The sequence below is a fragment of the Lepidochelys kempii genome, chromosome 2 (genome assembly GCF_965140285.1).
Source record: "Lepidochelys kempii isolate rLepKem1 chromosome 2, rLepKem1.hap1, whole genome shotgun sequence".
NCBI classification, from domain to species: domain Eukaryota; kingdom Metazoa; phylum Chordata; order Testudines; family Cheloniidae; genus Lepidochelys; species Lepidochelys kempii.
Window position 1 is genome coordinate 208,762,483 of NC_136381.1, and position 20,136 is coordinate 208,782,618.

At 41.6% G+C, this 20,136-nt stretch overlaps 1 pseudogene; it reads right to left on the bottom strand.

The window, feature by feature from the left end:
- Positions 1 to 18,622: 18,622 nt before the first annotated feature.
- Positions 18,623 to 19,590, bottom strand: LOC144930283 (28S ribosomal RNA; annotated as a pseudogene).
- Between the last annotated feature and the right edge of the window lie 546 nt (positions 19,591 to 20,136).

A 20,136-nucleotide genomic window follows, 5' to 3' on the forward strand; every position in this document is an offset into this window, starting at 1 on the left:
TAATATGTTGTTCAGAGGTGTGTTGGAAATATTCCTTGAGTCAGAGACGTCGAAAATAGGATTCTAGGTCACTACAGAACTATATTATATTCGTGGGCTGCTACTCTAAAACCTATCTGGGAACTGTTGCCAGAATATTCTCAAGAGCCTTCAGCTCTGGAATCTGCTTCCTCCTGAGGTCTGACAGAGCTGGAATTTGTTGATGTTCAACAAATCTATTTGGTCCAACTTCTTCGGAAGAGCACAGGGAGTTGAACAGGGAAAGTCTCATTTTTTGTGGTGTGGGTGGGTGTAACTGTGGACATTGTGTCAGCTCGATTTATTTCATAAGAGGCGTTTTAAAATATTGATTGCTCCTGTGGCTCAGGTTTTATGGTAGGAGCTCTGTATAAATAAATAGACAAATCAGGAGATGCAAGGCGCTGTTTGGGGACACCCAGCTGGTTGTAGTAATTCATAATTTTCACACTGCTCTGTCCCTAAAGAATGAATGCCAGGATGAGCCAGATGCCTGGTGTAGCTTTAACTATGCTTTCACAGAAAAGCAATACAACATCTGTGTCAGCATGGACTGGTCAGGATCACTTTCTGAAAGTTTAGTTGAAGGGCAGATTCTTGAGGGGGAACATGAATAGCTTTATAAATTGCCTTCAAAAGTAGCACAGAATCTTTCAGTTCATGTTAAAAACTGTTTACCATTGCATATGGCAGTCATTATTTGGAATAATAAACCCTCTGAGAATCTGAGCATTCATGGGCCAACAGATGGGTCAACCTGCTTAGCAATTTAACCAAAGTAATTTATTTCAATCACTAGGACAGAGCACATGAACATTACTAATTCTCTTCCAAAGTGCTAGCAACAAAACACCACAGCTCTTCTGAATCCTGCAGCCATTATGGAAATGCACACCTGTTCAGCTGGGTTTGGGACAGTTCACACTTGGCTTAAAGCTCGCTGTTCTCTGAAGATATGCAGCAAATTGCTTTAGATTCTTTCTCCAAAGCTCATTTACTGATTCCAGTCAAGATGAGGTAAGAAACCCAACAACAGTCTAAAATTTACTGCAGAGTAAGATCATCTGGGTTATATGTATGTGGTACAAATTGTGAGCAGTAAGCAGCAACAATACCAAGAAACACTTACACTGTTTTGAATGTTATTATGCATTCCAGCTTCCGCAAAATAATTAGATCTTTGTCAGCCAGAAAAAAAAATATTTTCAGTTATTTCTGGTAGCAGCAAAATAAAATCTGCTAACTTGTATTTTGCCAACTGTGTTAGTTAGTACAGTACCCCACCTCCCTCTTTACAATATTTTGTTGTGCTCATGAAAGGTGCTGAATTGACCCTTCTGGGGAATTAAGTCCCCTGTGAGTGCACAGAAAAGGTACAGGAGCAGTACAAGCATCTCCATATTGCTGCCCCATCTCCATATTGCTGCCCCAATGTGCCTCCTCCACCCTGCCCATGAGCTATCACCTGCAGTTGTAAAAGAACAGTTCAGTACCCCTGGCTCTTTCATCTCTGGGAATTTCTGCTCTGACTGAGGACAAGGGGGTCAATTAGTCTCAGTTGTGATCGTGATTTTTGGGGTTTATTTACTTGTTCACTAAGAACTGGACTGGCGGAGACTACCGATTCCTTGTCAGATGTGTGCTATATGTTCATATTGAAATACAGAGCTACTCGAACCATAGGTTCATTTCAGTGACATGGACTCATATCAGTGACAAAAATTTGCTAAACTCCATGATTGTTTGCATGTGAAAAGGGGCCTGTTTTGAGTGAAATTGGCTTTGCTTTGAAGAAATGTGGAAATTCAAGTTTTAGAGGTACGTGGTCCAATAGATGGAGCACTGGAATGGAAATCAGGAGACACATGTCTTATTCCTGGCTTTGCCACTGACCTCCTGTGAGACCCTGGGAAAGTCACTTTGCTACCCTAGAGCTCAGTTTCTCCATCTGTAAAATGGGAATAATGACATTTACCCTCTTTTGTAAAGTGCTCTGAGATCTCTAACTGTAAAGCATTATGCAAGAGTGAAGTAAAATTATTAGAACATCGTGATTTTAATAAAATGAAATGCAGAATATGTGAAATCATGCAAAACAAAATGCCAAAAGCATTGCACAAAAGTCCATGAGAATTCTGCACAGTTCTGTTGACTTCACAGCTCTGTCCAGATTCCGGCTGGGGCTAATCAGTGCCCATTTAAGAGAAGTTAATTGCTTCTTAAAGATTGTTAGATGAATTTCATCAGATAAAATTAAACAATTGATATTAAATTTTGAGCAGAAGATATTTGAATGAATTCATAAGATGAACCCTAAAATTGCAATAATTTACTTTAGCTGTCCAATACCTACAGCATAGAGGCATAAATCCTGTCTATCACATATCCCTTGGGCATAGGACTTCCTCAGACTGTAAAATCTGTAAAATGACTGGAGTGTCCTCCATGCATCTTCACTGACTAATGATGAGGAGAAGGGGCTGACGATGCAGTAGATCCACCAGCTCCAGCAATCCCTGGCTCCCAAGTCACTGGTGCATGGCATTTTGCAAGGAGACCCAAGAGATCTGCATTCCATAGTTCACCAGATCCTGTCCAAAGTCATACTGGTACCACAGCAGTCTTGCTTTGGGGGAAGCCTTCCATGCGCACAGAAAGGGGGGGCTGGACTTAGTCCAGAGGGCCTGAACCAAATCCCATTGCAGTCCAGTCAATGGGAAAACTCCCATTGATTTCTGGGCTTCAGATCAGGCCCATAATACATTAGTAGGTTAGCCCCACTCTTTCATCCTTGTTATTCGTATTGCCCTCCATGAACTTTTTGAAGTCTGTGGCTCCCGCACTCGTTCTGCATTGTTCTGGCCCAGCACTGACTGTGAGCTTTCTTTTAGGCTTCTAGTTCCATTCCGGGTGCAACTTTTTAATGAATTTAGGAGAGAAAAAGTTCCAGATGTTTAGCAAAATATCAAAATACATTGGTTTTATTTAAAGGGGAAATTATTCACAATCCAATAAACTATTTTGTTAGCAAACATTACATTTCAGCCTGAGGTGTGAAACCTTAATAGAACGGTGCAATATGTCATTTTGGGAAAATAAACTTTTCAAATGTCACTCCATGCTTTCCAAGCCTTTCTTACATAAATTCAGTGTGTACAAATAAAATCAGCCCAAGCTGTGTCAAATCAGGTAGCACACACAGTGGCATTTATTTTTTCATTACCTTGTTTGGTACCAGAATGTACTATTCATGTGGGGCAGTTTCTTCAGATTTACACCAAGTGAAAGCTTTACGGCCAGTGGATAGCTGTGCTTCATTTACGGCAATCCTAAAGCATGAGGCAAAGCAAAGTAGAGCCCCAAAACCAAAGTTATAATAATACAGTCTCCTGCATCCCATGTTGGAAATGTGACAAGAGTGGGAGGTTGACATGGTAGAAATGGCTTTTTATGAACATTGTAGTTATAAGATTAATGACTTACAAGGAAGCATTTCATGGCAATAATAATACCTAGCTGTTAGACAGCACATTTCGTCAGTGGATCTTAAAGTGCTTCACAAGAAAGGTTAGTATCAGTACCCCCATTTTGCAGACGGGGAAAATTGAAATGCAGAAAGCTGAAGTGACTTGCACAGGGACCCCCAGCTGGCCAGGAATAGACCCCTCAGTCTTCTGAGTCTAGTACTCGATCTACCAGGCCACAGTGGATCTGTCTAAAGGCAAACACAGATGTGCAGGTGAAAGTTGCAGGAAATCATTACAGAGTTGGTGCAGCAGCAAAGAACTATTGTTAGTTTGGTCAAACATATGTATATTGCTGCTTGGCCATAGTTTGCCATTCTTATGTATAATTCTGTGCCACTGTTTTAAAATCAATAGCCATTTATGCAAAAATACATTTGGGGGTCAACTGTGCCCCTTTGGTGGTAGTGCATAGCCATGCTGCCCCAGAGGAAATTCTGAGATGGGTTCTGCCTGTCTAAGGGCTCGTCAACATTGGAATGCTACATTATCGTGGGACACATGTTAACTGACACCATGTTAAACAGTGCTTAGCACTGAGTGTAGACAAGGACTTCCATCTTTAACATGATGTCAGAGAGCTGTAGTTAGCTCTAGGGGATTGTGGTGTTTAAAAGAGGGGACAGCATATTCCCCTTGGGAATTTAGCAATCTGTGCCTCTGAAAGTCTCGGAGGATAGAATTCCTTCTGTCCCCTTTGAGGTGTCTTGAGCACCAGAGGGAGGATGGAGTAGTCCCTAGCCCCAGGAAGAACAGGGACTATAACTGTGTGTTGGTGGGGAGGTCTGCCTTGAACCTTCGCCCTTCTTGCATACTTGTGGATCAAACTGACCCTTGGAATGTGACTGACCAAAGGGCCTGATTCTGGAAACACTTTCCATTGAGCCTAATGTTTACTACCATGAGTAGCCTCATTGGGTACTCATGGGGGGTACTCATGGTACCAGGCATGAGGCTTGGTAGTAAGTGACAGCCAAACTGGGTCTCTGTTAGGATGCACACCACTTGGTGTACTCCCCTGGGCTGTTGGGCCTCAGATACACCGGCGTGGTGTACATCCAACCCTCTATTCTCCTATCAGCACTGCGGAGGTGTGGAACCAGAGTGATTAAAGGATGTGGAGCAGAGGCAGCTGGGCTCAATAGTCGATCAAGCACAGCTGCGGGATATAAAAGGAGGAGAAAGGCAGCACTGGGAGGAGTCTGGTAGGGACAAAACTATGCTGGGGGAGGGAGAGGGGGAAGAGGAGGAATAGAAAAGTCACTCCCCTGCTTGAGTTCCAGCAGAGGAAGCTTTTACTTCAAAATCTATGAAGTATTGTAACACCCTGGCAGGCTGCTTGTTGTTGTTGACCAATTTATTGTACCTCACACAGAGGAAGAGTTACTTTGTTTTGCTTGCTTCAGGATAGGTTGCTCACAGCTCTGAGGAGGGAGAGGCTCTATTTTGACAGGCCCCATCTCATGTAATCACTTGAATCACTTTTAGTGAAATACAGGATTAAATTCTGGGAGTTGCCAGCAACTGTTCAAGAATGCAGAGCAACTTTTCACAGCACTCTGGGTCAGGAAGCAAGGGATACATGCCTGTCTGCCTTAGGTACTTATACTGGTAGCTGAGCACCTCAAATTCTTTAGTGTATTTATCCTCACAACACCCCTGTAGGTAGGGAAGTGCTATTATCCCCATTTTACAGATGGGGATCTGAAGGCCAGAGAAATTAAGCGACTTGCCCAAGGTCACACAGGAAGTCTGTGGCAGAGTAGAGTGTTGCACCTAAGGGCATGTCTACACTTACCTCCGGAGTGATAGATCCAGTGGGGGTTGAATTGACCACCGAGCACTCTCCCGTTGACTCTGGTACTCCACCGGAGCGAGAAGCGCTGGTGGAGTCAACAGGAGAGTGGCAGCAGTCGACCTATCGCAGTGAAGACACCGCAGTAAGTAGATCTAAGTACATCAATTTCAGCTATGTTATTCACGTAACTGAAGTTGCGTAACTTAGATCGATCTCCCCCCCACTCCCCAGTGTAGACCAGGCCTAAGTGTCCTGAGTCCCAGCGTGGTGCTGGAACCACTGGATCAAAGGCAACTGCAGAGGGAATTTAGGGAAGCAGAATGACGCTATATGAGTTGGTCTGTGGCAAAGGCACTGGGGTTAACACCTCTATAAATTAAAAATAATTAACAATACAAGCAAATAGCTCCCTCTCCCCTTCTCCCCCCCCCCACCATTGTTAAAAAATAGTAAATGTTTCCACTTGTGTCCTGAACCTGTTTTGCTTTCATTCTGATCCTTTGCACAGTGCGTATGGCTAGGGCCTTTTTGTTGCTGTTACAGCAGGGCAGAGAACTAATGAGAAGGACTGTAAGATGAGGACCTTGACAGAGGCATGCTGTGTCTTTTGTTATTTACACACAAGTGTAATGCGAAGGAACCGTATGGGCAGAGCGGAGTCCAAATGACTGGCTTTATTAACTATACACAGCATGTAAGTCCTTGCCACTCACCCACAGTACGGCTCTGGCAGGATTCTAAAGGTAGAACTCAGATAGTACTATGGGAGGTTTCACAAACTATTTAAAGGGATACTACCCAATTATTATACAATACACACTCTAGGGTGTGAGGGTGAAATCCAGAAAACAAAAGGGAGAGAATTAATAAGAACCGAGATAAGAATTTGGTCCTGGAAATCTGGGCCTTTCATTAAAGTAGGAATTGAAAAAACATCTCTAACATAATGGGATTTAATAAGAGAAACATTTTGTTTCTACATCTTTTAGCTTTTGCTTTTTCCAAAGGCCTAGTTGTGTTGGTTTTAAATGTTACAGAAAACAACCAGTAGTCACGAAAACTTGATCAGTACCTGTTTGATGGCTCTCAAAATTATTATGTTTTAATATTTATAGTGCAGTCATGCCCCAGTCAAGAACAAGGCCCCATTATGCTAGATGCTTTAAGTTTACACACACATACGAAGACACAGTCCTTGCCCTGAAGAGTTTACAGTTTAAAGCTCTAATCCTGCAATGTGTAGTGAGCTGCGCAAGTTCAGTTGCTGGTTCTCAATGCAGGATGGGGCAAGTGACCTACAAAGGGTAGGGACAATGGGCATCAATCAAATACATACATTGTCTATGCACATATGCATTTGTATTTTACCAGTTAATGTAAAAACAGGAAGGCAACTATCCCCATCTACCACTCAATCGGCCATCATTAGCTGGCAGATTTATTTTTTACAGGCCTCGTGGCAGAGGTTGGCATCAAGTTGGGGTTTGAAGGAGGATGTGGCCTGATGGATCAGTTCAGGGAAGGCATCCTATGTGTAAGGGGCTCTGAGGATGAAAGCACAGGCACATTTATAGGAGCATCTGACAAATGGGCAGATGAGGCATCACCGTTGGAGCAAAGGAATTCAATGCAACAAGACACAGAAGCAGACGAGAGGGAGGGGCAGAGTTTTCATACGTATGGGTAGGAAAATGATTTTCTAAAGTTGTGTATCCGATACAATTCTCCTTAAAATGAAGACATGTCGTCTTTCATTGTCCACCTACAGATGTCAAATAAGTGGCTATTTCCTGGGTTAACACTGAGAGGGCCTAGTCCTGCAATACTTATTTGAGTAATCTTTACTCATGTAAATATTCCTATTAAATTCCCTTGACTTCAATGGAGACATTTTTAAGTTGATGATTCAGACCATTTTTTCCAAGATAAGGATGTTTTTTTCATATGATGTCCCCATGTCCCAGGAACCTCTGGATACCACGGAGTCCCAGTTTTTCATGTAATAAAAGCATTAGCTTTTTGTGTGTGCTCAAGATGTACAGAGTAGAATTTGCTCTGTTTTTACAAGTAACAAAGAGTCCAGTGGAACATTCAATGTGATGAATGGTTTGGAGTGACGAAAATATTCTAATAAGTGTACACACCACCAAAGCTGTTTTTGCTCAATCTGAATGTTAGCAACACTTGGTCAATGTGTCGTGACAAACTCATTCATACACTAAATTACTGGAAAAAGTCCTCCACTCTGAGAAATACCCACAAGTCATTGTTGAGTCAGAAGCCAGGGCGAGCAACATCAACACTGCGTTCTTAAAATAGTTGTCTTTTATATGACTATTTTGTGACCCTAAAAACAGTCATCACAAAAAGTGTCCTGGTGCTTTATTTGGAAAATATGGTCACTCTTCTTGATTTACACTGGAGGTTTATAAAAAAATGTCTTCTTTCTTGTGTTGTTAACTAGAGCTGGGTGAATATCAATTCCCCCCCTCCCCCATTAATTTACTCTCAGATTTAAAAAATGAATCTCTCTGCAGGCTATTGCTCACAGGCCAGGGTTTGGCTCTTGTTCCTCCTTCCCCTTTGCAAGAGGGGGGAAGATCCAGCTGAAACGTGGAACAGTCTCTCAGGCAGCACCTAGAGAATCAGCTCTAAGGGCTTGGTCTAACAGAGTCTACGCCCCCTTTTCAGGGTTTACCTTCAATCCCCCTTCTTGGGGCATGTTGTTTCTTCATCAGTCAGGGCGGCTTCAGGAGCAGTGTGTCTCATGGCTGTTTCCTCCATGTCTGGGCTCACCCTGTTCTCAGCAGTCCCTGGACAGAGTAACCTTTTCCCTGTTCACCACCCCTTCCTGGGGCAAGTTTCCCCCTTTTAAGGTCCTCTCCCTCCAGCCTGAGCAAACCTTGCAGGTGTGTCTCGTTAGCCTGGAGCAGGCCCAGAGGAGCTCATTAGCCTTCTTCAGACCAGGACGAGGGCATGTCTCTTCACAGTGTGGAAAAAGTAGATAGAGAAGTGTTTACCCTTTCACACAATACAGAAGCCAGGGGACACCTGATGAAATTAATAGGCAACTGATTTAATACAAACAAGAGGAGAAGCACTTTTTCACACTATGCACAACTAACTTGTGGAACTCATTGCCTTGGGAGGTTGTGATGGCCAAAAGTATAACTGGGTTCAAAAAAGAACTGGATAAGTTAATGGAGGATAGGTACATCAGTGGGTATTAGCCAGGATGGTAAAGGGTGCATCCCCATGCTCGGGGCAACCTAACTCTCTGGCTACCAAAAGCCGGGACTGGAAGAGAGGGTGGATCACTCCATACTTGTCCTGTTCTGTACACTCCTCTTGAAGCTCTGTTATGGGCCACTGTCAGAGACAGGGTACTGGGCAAGATGGACTGTGATCTGACCCAATAAGAAAGCTGTTATGTTCTTATGCAATATTTTAACTTTGGAAATAAACAAGCTTGGGCTATTGAGCCTGGGGGTTTTCCTGTTCAGCATATTTTCTCCTAGCCTCACCATTAGAAATAGCTGAACTGTTTTGGCTGAAACTCCCTGTCCCTCCAACCTCCCCCACAGCCAGCAAAAAAAACCCCAAACCCTCCAAATAACAAAAACCAGCCTGAAGGAAACATCCAGCATGGAATTTTTCACTCCAAATGGTCAAAGATTGGCAAGGTTATAAGCAACTGAAAACAGGGTCTTATAATGAGAAGTGTCAATCGATCTTCATAGGTGGAGCCCTGCCTGTAATACGAGCCCTGCCTGTAATAAGCATCAAGGAATATTTGTTCAACCCTCACAAACTCTGAGGCCATTCGGTCATATGGGCGAGTAGCCATAGTTGTTTATTTGGCGTACACACTCCGGTCCAGCCAAGCCACAGCGTTCTTATCAACAATGTTAAGGCACAAAGACCTCCAGGAAGTTGAGTCATTTTGCAGTCCTCAACAATCTGTGTCATGGTTTGTGGCTCCCCACATTGACATAGTGGTCTGTCTCTAAAACGCCACCGAAATTCTGCTGCAGTGCAAATTCCATGTCTGGTAAGAAACTGGTTCAGAAGGCTCAATTGCCTTCACGGTAAATCAAACCTGGGTTGATGTTGAGTGGGGTCCAACGCAAGATAAGTATATAAATAATTATAAATAAGTAGGCAAAGTATTAAATTACAAATGGAAGCACCTGAGAATCATAATAGGAAAATACATTTTTTCTTTTTCCTTTAATGAATATTTTGCTTATCTTCTGTAAGCATTTCAAAATCTTACTCTTGTGATTGATACAGCTTCAGTAAGAAATAGAATTTGAGGCGTGTCTTTGCAGAAAATCTTTCCAGGGCTTTGGAACTAAAATGCAATGATCTGCGGTGGGACACTCTACAAAATAAACCAGAAAAGGACACACTGCATATGACATTAAAACATCAAACAACATGCAAAAGGCTTTTTCACCTGGAACAAAGAAGGTAAAGATATGTTAGTGCTGCATTGATAAAGGAGTCCTAGGGTAGTAAACATTGCCTTTTGACTTTTATATTTATTTATCTCTTGCTGTCTTCAGGCCCAACATTCCTGATATTTCCATTTGTAATAGCCCAAAACCTATCACTTCAGGGTGAGCTTTAGTGGTGATATTTTTCTTACTTTTATTGGGTTAGGTCTATGAGCAGAGTATCATGTGGGTTTGTCAAGATTTATGGCCGCAACATTTTATGTGTTTTGTTTGACAGAGCCAATAGCAGGGACAGGGTCCAGAAGTAATCCAGTTTTCATGTCTTAGTAGGAACACATTAAAAATTTCGGTCCCATCAGCCTACCCAGCGTTCAGTCGTAATCTTTCATTTCATGGACTTTGACAGTTCACATATTTACTAAGTGGTATGTAACTCCGCACTTCCCACCACTTCAGGCAGTAGAGTTCTGCAAGTTTTATTCAGTTGTATACAGCTTTAATTTATGGCTGTCCGGATTCCAACCAGCCCTTTCAATTGTGTGCAAGCAGAATAAAGAGGAACAAGAAGAAGTATTCTGTCCTACTGCTGGCTCCCCACAAATGCATTGAGTTCACACTATGCACATTCTTTGCTGCCAGAGCAGCAGAGGGAGCATTCTGGGGCAAGGCCTGGGGTCAGAGGGTATTAGCACATATGCTCTTTGACCTGGTCACTCCTGACTCTGGTGAGATTGCCACCATGAAGGGATGATTTCTTGAGCAAAGGTCTAACAATCACATTTTTAAGAGATGTCATAACTCTGCCCTCTTAAAGGGAGACATTAACAATCTCTTCCATAGTGAGCTAAGTACCTCCCTGCTGGGGTACAGGGGTCCAGCCAACAGGTTGGAGCCTGAACCTAGAACCTCCAAAGCCTTAGTGAGTGACACTGGCTGAAACCCAAGCACAGAAGACTCCTCCACGTGGCTCCAGCCACAGCTGCTGCTCTTCCCACCCCCCAGTGGTGGAGACCAGCGCTGACCAGAAGCTGCCAGATTCCTGTTTTGACCAGATGTTCTGGTTGAAAACCAGACACCTGGCAACCCTAGTAGGGAGATTTGGAAGCCTGAATTTTGATCCAGGCCCATTTCTACTCACAGGGCATTTACCATGAATTTTATAATTAAGATCACTTTCTCCCTCTTAAGGTGAAAACTAAAGTTCAAGCATTCTCACTATGTCCCCTGTAATAAATATCCCTGGCTATGCTGGGTGAAGTGACACCTGGTCTTGAGACTATGCTCAGAGAGGGGAGATAGTCAGACTCTGTCTCCAGAATGCCTTCCGCTACTGCTAGTCAGCTCACAACTAACACTCCACACCTTCTGCTTCTGTCAGCACCAGGTACAGGTAAAGAGCCCAGTCCTGCCAAACTCCCGTTGACTCCATTGAAGGTGGGAGCAGGCCAAAATGTGGAGAATCCAGAGATGCATACAGTGTGTATTCCCTTGTAGGAACATTTACTGCCTCAGAGGAAAGCGAGTTCATAAGATCAAACACCACAACCATATCCTGAGAAGAAGACCTAAGGAGGACCTTGTTTTCAGAGACTCTGACTGCTCAAAAGAGCCATTGACTTCCATGGAGCTGTGGGTGAGCAAGCCCAAGGTTTCAAAGCATGAGAGCAGAGGAGGCACAATACACACACATGTATTTGAGAGCAGGCCCATTTTTTGGCAGCTCTAAACAGAAAGGATGTATTATTAATGAATTGTTGTTTATTTGTATTGTGATAGAGCCCCCAAGCCCCAATCAGTATAAAGGCTTCACCGTATTAGGTGCTGTACAAACACAAGAAGTCATGGCCCCTGGCCCCTGAAGAGTTTACAGTTGACCAGACTTAAATAACAGTCCTAGTCTGCAGGTTACCTCATGCATGGAGGCAAAAATCAGTGAATATGAACTACAGGCATCCCCCAGAATGAGTTACAATCTCCGAGTGGGTCATGACATCACAGAACACTAATGTACAATATACGCACATCTGAATTTATCACTACATTCCTGATCCAAAGAGCCATATTGCTATGTGTAGCTCTAATGCAGTAGCTCTAACATAGAGGGGAGATCTCCGAGAGCTGGGAGATGGAAGCTGCAGGGATATCACAATGCTGAATAGGCAGCTGGATCAGGAGCCCCTCACGTTTGTCCTCACTTCAGGCAAGAGCCTGATTGCTTGGACAGCAGCTACTGAAGCCATTATACAATGGGGAGAGAGGAGCTGAGAGGAGGTTGAGAATGGCATTTAAGAAGGGCAGAGGAAGCTTTGCTCTTCTCTTTTTCTCTGTGTGTAACTTTTTGCTGTGTGATACTTCTGTGGCAATCCACAGAGTGCATTCAAATACCACAAAGCAAAGATGAAAGTATATCAATCAAATGCCTCTAACAAGTACCATTGTTTATCCCACTTCTCTTTCTTCCCTTACATTTATTAACAGAATGTTATGGCTTGTGAAAGATGTGGCTTGACAGTCCCAGGCACTAACATCCTCCATTCCTGGACACACACATTGGTAGAACAGACTTCCCCACAGATGTGCCATAGGCATCCCTTCCAGAGGGTGCATGTATGTCTTTCTGTTTTGTCTGTCCATTACAGCCACAACTTGGCTGGTAATTAAAAGAGATGATTTCATATTTGTTACATCACATGCTGGTGCTAAGTTGATTATTAATGAATTTGCGTGAAAGTGATTATTTCTACCTATGTTTTAGATTGCTTTTTCGGTTGCAGTGATAATTGATATCTGTGTTCCTTAGGTTTCCTCCAGATGTGTGCTATTAAATTAACTACCCTTCCACCTGGAAGAGCAGACATTAGCCATAGCTATGACCATTACCCTCATTCCTGATCATTGTGAGAACTCTTTTTTTTTTTTTAGTTTCCCTGAGCTTTCCATGTAGTTACTGAGAAGAGGGTAAAATAAAGTGAGCCACGGTGACACAAACATGGCATAGAGTGTCCCCTTCCTGCTTTGTTAACTTTGACAAATAATAGATAATAGATAAAAAGTGGTACTGGCAATGGCATTCAGGTTGCTTGTAGAAGCTATACATGGTGACTAAGCTCCCCAAAGGTGGCTGTAGCCCTGAGAACACACACTTAACAGCAGTAAAGTGCAGCTCTGCAAAGGAAGCTCTCCAGCTCCCCACAATTTGAGCTTAACCCCTTGATCCTTCCTCTCTGTGGCCACAAGAGGTACAACCCTGTCATAGCTTCCTAACTCCTCTGCAACCCATTCTAGAAAGTACACTGACCTGATTCCATCCCTTCCCCACTCCCTGTTCCTTGCTGGGGTTTGGCCTGTGCACCTCTCTGCTCCAGTTCATTGTTAGTTCCCTCCCTGTTCTTCTGGCTGACCCATCTCTCCCAGCAGGCTCCCAAGCCACCAGGCAGGTCATGAAGTGGTTGCAGCAAGTCAGATCATGTGAGATGTGCACATCAGATGCAAGGGTTGATCTTCAGTAAGGAAGAGGCTCGCTTGGTCAGGACTTGCTCGAAACAAGTCTGCCTCACTCCTGCCTGCCAGAAATCCTCCTCAACGTAGCACTACAAAGCAGCTGGTTTTGTAAGGTTCAAGAGGTACTGTCATGGGTGTAAATGACTTACCATTCTGTTTGCAAAATCCTTTTAATTCTCTGTATGTGTTTTTCTCCCTCATGAGAAATAATGAACAAAACTCATGAACGACCCTGTAATAACAAACCAGTGTGTTTACTAGAACACATTTTTAATCAAAATTTTGCAAACACCTCTAGTGTGTATTGATGGATGGAAGGCATACAAATCTGATGAGAAAACAGAATGAATTGCAGCTCATTTTGGGAAATCCTATGTCACACCTCCTAGGGTAAAATGATATTATTACAGATTATGTCTTGATAAAATGTTTCTAACTTATTTTTTTTATTTGCTTTTCAATTTTTAAAAAGAACAAAATTGATAATTTGAGCAGAAGCGACTTCTTTCACATATTCATCTGCCCTCACCTAGAGCAACTAGCAAACTTTCTGAGATGCACTTCTAGTGTTAAAAAGGAAATAACCAAACCCACCTAATCGAAAGGCAGCATCACACTGCTTTTGCCTCTTAAAGGGAGACTTTTACATTGAGGATTCTGGGATATCACACAGTGGAAACTCTTCCATTGGCTTTAATAGGAGGTGGATAGGGCCCAGTATGACTAAGTTAAGGAGGAAGCTTGATTCTGTCCACTCTCCCAGGTCTGCTCATCTGGTCTATTAGAATGTAATGTCTCAAGGACAGAAGATTGTGGCAGAGCTTTCTCTGTAGTGGGTCCAAACTTATGGAATTAATTCACTGCATAACGCGATCAAACACAAACCTCACCACTTTTAGAAATAGCTGCAAAATCTATCTTGTTGCCCAGGCTTTTCAAGCTGTTTACAGTCTGATTTAATGCCACCGGCAGCAGAGAAGCAGGTACCTGCTCTCTATCACTGGGACCTGGAATGTCTCAGTGTAAGCCATGAAAGATGCCCTGATAACATGGTGATAGAAGCCAAATAAATGAATGAATAATAACAGTAATAAAATAGCAAAAGGGAGACAGGAAGTTACAGGCAAAGCAAATTGTTGCTCAGGGTTTTTATTTATAATTGATCTCTTGTTTTAAGTTAATGCTATTGAAAATAATTCTCCCAGTCTTTAAAGAATCTCTTTAAATCATGTGATAATCCTGGACTTTCATATCAAAGTATACCAGTAAATGAGATTAGAACAGATCCAATATCAGAAACAAAGCATCTACCTAAATCTACTGCAAATACAACATCTATCCATTAACAAATAGGACTCACCAAGCAAATGGTGTGAATGCAGGGGGTGGATTACAGATATACAACAACAAAGCATTAATGCCTCCAGTCAAAGATTTTCAATTTCTTTAGGAAAATAAGTGTGAAGAGTTATATCTTTGCTTGCTTTTATTGTCTATTGCTTTGGAGATGGAGGAGGTTATTGATTGTTTTTAAGCATCTATCATTTTTCTGTTCAATAGTACACTGATCCCAAGCTAGATTTGTATGTGTAGGTGCAAGTTGTGAACTACTGCTCATCCTCAAAGCTTAGAAGAGCAATGTCTCTGCAGTGTGCATTTGCCGCAGGATTCTCATATCAGCTAGTATTACACATTGGTGAGTTACAGCTCTTTGGTGCATTAACATTAACTCTAGAACATTTACAAAGGGAGGTCTGATTGTCAGATCTCATGGAGGCAGTAATATTATAATTTACACTACAGCCAGCACTGAAAATTTTATTAGAATGCAGAATGATGTATCTAGATCATTTAAAAATGAATCATTTTTGCAATTTGACTTTTAAACCATTATTGTTTCCATAAACACAGATCTATGCATCCAGTAAAAGTATCAAACACGAAGCTCTTCGGACACTCAAAAATTTCAATTTTTCAGGATAAAAGGTTTAACAGCAATAAATGTGAAATCTATGCACTTGGCCCTGCCCTCAAGGGATTTTTCAAAGGTTTTTATTATATGACATCAACTGCAGTACGTGAGGATGGAAACAGAGGTAGCATTTGGTCCTTGCTAGCTACAGAAAGCTGCAGGTTAATTTTTTTTACAGCATATTTGAGGGGTGTGTGTGTGTGTGTGTCTGTCTGTCTGTTTATTTAGGGCTCAGCTCCACTTTAGGCACCAAAATAAGTGGCCAAATTTTCAAAAGAATTCAATACACTGGGTGCCAAACTCTTTTAAAGATGTGGCCCCATTTGTGGGTGCTAAGCACTTGCAAATCTGCTCTTACATGCAAAATACATGAGTATGTGGCAGGTCGAGCATCACAATAATGGTACCCACATCTGGTATCTATCGTTCTGGAGACACATATATTTCAAATAAAGGTAATTTGTTAATGATCTGTAACTCACATTTTTCATTCTTTTTCTGGAAAAATGACTGAACTTAAAAAAAAGTTATAGTGTCTGAAAGTTATAAGGTGCAGAAAACAAGACAGTTAAACTGTTTTCAGTCTAATCCTAAGTATGTAACTTGTGTATATAGAGTGGAGCACTGGTTACAATCAACTATAATTAGGATTGCATAACAGTTTTGAATCAAATCTCCTGTTTGTAGAAACCTATGAGCATCTACAGTCAGGGTTTTATAATAAAACCTATTTTCTCTCTCCTTACAATTTTGCACAGGAAAAATATTTTTGGGATTGCTTTCAGGCTCCAGTAGGTAGTTTAAATGTCTAGAGGCTGTTGGTCAGACCAATTTATGGATGCTTAAGAATGACACTGAAATTTTACTCAAAATCTCTAACATTTTTGGGGTCCCTCTCACAAAAATAAACAAGTGAATAAAGTAGCTTGGTAGTAAATGTACAGCTTTACCTCCCAGTTTTTAATTTCATTACACAACAGGGCATAGGCTTTTTTTTTTTTTCTTAAAGAGTTTTAAAGATTATTTGTAAAGAAAACACCTCCTGTGGATTTTTCAGACACTGATGCTGTCTTGACTGTGTGGATGTTTCACAGATTCATAGATTCCAAGAGCAGAATGGACCATTGTGATCATCTAGTCTGACCTCCGGTATAACATGGCCATAGAACTTCCCCATTACTAATTCCTAGAGCATCTCTTTTAGAAAAAAAAAATCCAAACTTGATTTAAAAATTTTGCAGTGATGAAAAATCCACCACGACTCTGGGCAAATAGTTCTAGTAGTTAATTACTCTCACTGCTAAAAACTTATTACCTGTCTGAATTTGTCTAGCTTCAACTTCCAGCCATTGGATCATGTCATACCTTTCTCTACTAGATTGAAACATTATTAAATATTTGTTCCCCATGTAGGTACTTAAAGACTATCATCAAGTCACTCCTTAACCGTCTCTTTGTTAAGCTAAATAGACTGAGCTTCTCGAATCTATCACTGTAAGGCAGGTTTCTAATCCTTTAACCAAACTCGTAATCTCATAAAAAAAATCAACGTGGTTTGACAGGATCTATTTTGCATAAATGCATGTTGATTTGCATTAATTACACTACTCTCCTTTGATTTTTTACTAATCGAATCCAGAATGATCTGCTCCATTATCTTGCCTGGGATTGATGTCAGACTGACAGGCCTATAATCACCTTTGGATATCCCATTTATCCTTTTAAAACATTGGAACAACATTAGCTTTCTTCCAGTCTTTTGGAACTTCCCCCATGTTCCAAGACTTATTGAAAATCAACCTTAATGGTCCAGCATGCTCCTCAGCCAGCTATTTTAGAACTGTTGGCTGTGAGTTATTCACACCTGCTGATTTAAAAATGTCTAATTTCAGTAGCTGCTGTTTATCATCCTCCTGAGATACTCATAGAATGGAAAGAATGTTGTCATTATCTATTTTTCCCAGATATAGAACATAAATATTTATTGAGCACTTCTACATTATTATTGACAATTCTACCATTTCCATTTAGTACTGGACCAATAGCACTGTCGGGATGCTTTTTGTTCCTAATATATTTAAAAAACTCCTTCTTATTGTCCTTAACTCTGGTGGCCACAGATAGCTCCTTGTGTCCCTTTGCTTCCCTTGTCAGTTTTCTACAGTTCCTGGATTTTGATTTATATTCATTATTATCAATTTCCCTTTGCTTTCATGTGTTAGATAGATAGAGATACCTATCTATCTATATTAAAACTGCCTTCCCTTCCTCTCTAAATCATAGTTTTTTCTAAACACTACAGCCTTCTTCTCTATTGTGGCTTTTTGGACATCTAATAAAGTGTTCTTAAACAAGTCCCAATTATCATTCACATTTTTCTGATTAAATTCTTCATCACAGCTGATCTGGTTCATAATTGTTTTCAGATGTGTGAAATTAACCCCTTTAAAGCATGAAGTATATCTATTAGTGGTTTGGACTCTATTCTGTTTGCACATTATAAATGTTAGTGAGCTCATGTTGCCTTTTGTATGATGCATAATTTACCTTAGAGTAACGGTACACGCTTGCCCTCATGCAGCATTCCGTGCATCATTGGGTACATCATTGCCTCAGAGGCTACTGCAGAGGCTTTCTGCCTCAGAGGCTACTGCAGTTCCACAGGGTTCTGAATTTTCCACTGAATGCATCCGTTCTTTTTGTGGATACGGACTAACACGGCTGCTACTCGGAAACAGGGTTCTTAGTATGTGTAAAGTGCTGGAATGAAAGATGCTGCAGACATAACAGCACGTACTACTTCATTGTGATAGAGTACATTAGACAACTGCATTCTTAGGACATCCCTCAAGTAACTGATTTAGCTTAATGTTAATGAATGGCAATGTCTTCTGCTTAACGGAGACAGTGTAGGTATTAATTTAATTAATGCAGAGAAGTTTAGCAATGAGTACCATACTATTCTATAGATATGAAATCCTTCACTTTGGCAGAAGTCACATTCAAGGGCTGTTGTGTTCTGCGGACCGAGGTCAGGGATGGGAGCATTCTGGTAGTAGCTAGACAGATAGTTCCAGATTATGGAATTTATGCACATAATTTGCAAGTTTTTGCAAACCAGTCATGCTTCAAAACTTCGGAGTCTGTAGCTCCATCTATCAATTTTATATTTACTCTTTTTTCTTGAAACAGAACTGCAGGAGTTCATTACAAAAAGATCTGGAACCTTTTGGCTAGACTCCCATTGACTTCCATGGGCTTTGGATCAAGCCTAGAGGGCAATGGATCTTAGAATGATTAAAATGCTAATTTTAGAGTGGTGAGAATTTATACAAAATGGCTGTGGGCCAAACCTAAGAGCAGGGGAGCACCTCCCACTTTCATTGAAGTCAATGGGAATTGCAGGTGCACAGCTACTATCAGGATTTGGCCTTACATAAGTAAAGCCAAATGTTGTACCATTCTGGCAATTAGATTAGTGTAACAATACCATGATTAAACAACATTATAAAGTGCTACACACTTGGACCTAAAATTATAGAAAATGTGCAGGATACTGTTGAAACTGTATGGTATGAAACTGAATGCTTAGAGGCGATCAATCATAATCTCACAGATGGTAGCTTTGCCCCATTGGCTCCTTAGCCAAGCACATATACCAGGTCCAGTTCCTCTCGTATTGAGCAGGATTACTATTGCAACAACACATCATCAATAGGGTAAAACTAACCTGTCTCACAACGGTCTAAACCCAGCTCACGTTCCCTATTAGTGAGTGAACAATCCAACGCTTGGTGAATTCTGCTTCACAATGATAGGAAGAGCCAACACTGAAGGATCAATAAGCAATGTTGCTATGACCGCTTAGCCGCCACAAGCCAGTTATCCCTGTGGTAACTTTTCTGACATCTCCTGCTAAAAACCCAAAAATTCAGAAGGATCGTGAGGCCCCGCTTTCGCGGTCTGTATTCATACTGAAAATCAAGATCAAGCCAGCTTTTGCCCTTCAGCAACATGGGAGGTTTCTGTCCTCCCTGAGCTTGCCTTAGGACACCTGCGTTGCGGTTTGACAGGTGTACTGCCCCAGTCAAACTCCGCACCTGACACTGTCCCAGGAGCGGGTCATGCCCAGCATGTGCCGGGTGCTTGGAGCCAGAAGTGAGAACCCCTCAGGGCTCGCCTCCCCACCTCACCGGGTAAGTGAAAAAACTATAAGAATAGTGGTATTTCCCAGAGGCCTACCACTTATTCTACACCTCTCTTGTCTCTTCACAGTGCCAGTCTAGACAACAGGGTCTTCTTTCCCCACTGATTCTGCCCCTTGGAAATAGCGATATTAAAATTAAGAGAAATGTAGCTTTACCTTTTCAGAGTTGTGAGCTGCTCAGTGTCTTTAACCTGATTAGTCCCGACTGGGACTTTGGGATGCTAGTCTGTCCTCTGACTATCAGTCAGAGCCCCAATTTCCATATCTGGGGGTAGGGAAGGAGTCAGAACTCTGTCTTTAGTGAGGTCAAAGGGTCCTGTTAGGGGACGGTGTCCAAATCTTAGATTGACTCCAAGGGCAAGAACCCACAAGAACTGGAATCAATGAAAAAGGTCATCAAAAGTGGTAAAAAAAAAAAGTTGATTAAAAATAAATAACCCATGAACGTAACAATGTTTCACATTATTCTAATTATAGTTAGAATGGACAACACCTTCAAACTTGAGTAGGTAAAGTCAGGCATCAAAATCCATATGTAGGCACCTAAATAAATGACCTGATTTTCAGTGGAGCTAATCACCCACAGCTCCCAGTATGATCAACATTCAAGGAAAATATTTTCTTGCAGTTTCTTAAAGGGCCTTATTGTGGATTAA